At 37.0% G+C, this 2621-nt stretch overlaps 1 pseudogene; it reads right to left on the reverse strand.

The window, feature by feature from the left end:
- Positions 1 to 230: 230 nt before the first annotated feature.
- Positions 231 to 767, reverse strand: LOC149199564 (soluble starch synthase 3, chloroplastic/amyloplastic pseudogene; annotated as a pseudogene).
- Positions 768 to 2621: the final 1854 nt, after the last annotated feature.

The raw sequence follows: 2621 nt of genomic DNA on the forward strand, positions 1-2621 counted from the left end.
GCTTTTCCAGTGTGTATGAAACAGGAAAGCGTGGTGTTCTTTTTCCAACAACACGGGGCTTACTACCTCCAGACCTCCTTTTCTTTACTGGAGATGAACAACCATAATTTGAAGGTTCTGATTTACATTGCAACAGATTAGAATAGGATCTGCCAAAGTTATTTGTACTAGTGAACTTCTGTTTCATACGAGTTTGCTTTTGAGGGCGTCCTGATGCTCCAAACCCATCACTACTGTCCCCCAACCTTTGCAACAGGTGCCATTTCCACAGCTATATGCACAATGTGCATTGGTGGCTCCCTCAGAATTCCTCCAACCACAGCAACATGGTAGTCCATAGCATTTCTATTGTCATACAATCCAACATGTTCATCGCCTCTTTCAGAGAAAACAAAATCCATCATATATGCATCTAGTGGCACTTTAACAGTTGCCTTCACATGGGAGCCATTATCTGCCGGGATCATTCGCTGGGGTGGAAGAACACCAAGTCGATGAGTCCATCGATTGAAAGAGCACCGAAACCATACTTCAGATTTACCATTCAAAACTGTATTAGATGGGTTGTAAAAGACTGTAACAGAGTTCCCAGCTTCAACTTTACTAGGTTCGGTGTAGAATATATGTTTTTGTGACTGTCGAAATAATGTCATTGTTTTCTCCTTCCTTTCTGCTTTTAAAAGTTCCAATTTCTCAGCCTTCTTGCGAGCAGCTTCCTCTCCTACATGAACTTTGAGGCTTCGAGATTCAGAATTGATAACAAGCATACATGTAGGAGCTTGAGAGCATGCCACCTGTAAAATACATCCACCGCAGAACTATTTTGCATGACAGTTGCTATGGATTAGGACAAATCCCCAATCTCGTAGCGCGCTACGAAACCACCTAAACATGTAGCACTGCGAAACCGCTAAAAGGATTCATGTGCTTATTTGCAGACATTTAGCATTGAAATTTTGTCAGTGATAACAGCTTCAACACAGGGGAAAACCACCCGGTCCAGACCTTAAGACAACTCCTTTTCTGTTTAGGTAGTGGCTCCAACTGGATTGTATGGGAACAGTTTCCCAATGAAAGGTGATGGAATGAATGTACTATGCTTATAGTGGAGTGAAATAGATGGATTTGTAGCAACGAATCAAATGGAAAATATATGCATTAATCTACTCTATAACCCGAGATTGTTTAACATTTATCTAGATGCGATCTATAATGATTTTCCTTAGTAAATGACAATATAGATTGCTCAAACACCAATGGAAATGAAAATATTTCAAGATGATTATGTTGATTAAATAGTTAATCAAAATAATGTGTATAACTCATATCACATTTAGAATATCAAAGAAAATTTCTTAACATGTATTTAAAAATATCAATGGCAGCATGATCAGAAATGAATACATGTAACATTGTTCTTTAAATACCATGTAATAAGAAATTTGAAAAGATAAATTCACTATTTATTTATGAACAAAATAGAGGTACAAAGATAGAAATACCAGATGCACGTTGCTTAGCTCATAAAATAAATAGCAACAATTTATTCCTTCTCACGAACATGATTCCAGGAGTACAGAAATGCAACTTCTCAAAATTCTTTATGAAAATTCCTAAAACCTTGTTCTAGTCATTCTATTGAGAAAAATATGAAAATATAGTAGTGCGAGCTTTTGTAATCTTTTCTTCATAAAATTATGGACCTTAATTTCATACAACAAGTAAGGTTAAATAGCAGAGAAATAACTGAATGTATTGTGTAGAGTGTTGAGGGCATTTAAACAGATTCCTTCAACAACGCTTAAGGGAAAAAAAAATTGGTAGCTATTTTCTAAACGTGATTTTTCGTCTTCATCAGCTTTGCTTATTCCATCGCATTATATGGATGTTTTTCCGTCTATTTGAACTAAACTATTTCTTATCAGCATAGATGTCCTCTTTTGTCATGAACCTAAACACGAAAATAAGAATCGATGAGCTAAAAATAAGTTAGACTGATAAACAAGTTTCATTTGAATCAAATCATGTTTTGCAAGAAATCATGATAAAAATGTAGAGTGTAATAAATCCCGAACACAACCATCATGGAGAGTAATGTGGAGTGAGGTCTATGACAAGACAAGTGGACTTTTCATTCTTATCGTAAATCACAATCGATTTTAGACTAGCAGTAGAACTCAGAATAATCGCAATCGATTGGAGATCGGGAGGAGATGAATTATTGTCATATTTCGAGCAGGAAGAACCCCTATTAAAAGTCTGAATCATATCCATTAAGACTAAGTCACAAGCAGAATGGAATGGGAAAAGGAGAAACATGACATATGACCCTTTGCTATTTGCGATAGCCGCAGATGCGAGGGAATTTATGAATTGACATGTAATTTCTATCGGGTCTAGGGCTTGATCGTAGATCACAATACTCGAGAATATCGCAATCGCAGTTATGGAGTGGCAGACTATAAGAGGTGGCCAAAAGACTTGTGATTTGTGATATGCGGGATGAAATGAAATCACGATGACGTCACTATGATGTGGCAGATCCATGTGGAATGGTGACATGGTAAATGACGTGGAGTATGACATCACGGATGACGTCATATCACAATCGGCATGAGACA

Source organism: Pinus tabuliformis, chromosome 2_1 (assembly GCF_031772625.1).
Source record: "Pinus tabuliformis cultivar Carrire ecotype Pingquan chromosome 2_1, CPIR1, whole genome shotgun sequence".
Taxonomy (NCBI): domain Eukaryota; kingdom Viridiplantae; phylum Streptophyta; class Pinopsida; order Pinales; family Pinaceae; genus Pinus; species Pinus tabuliformis.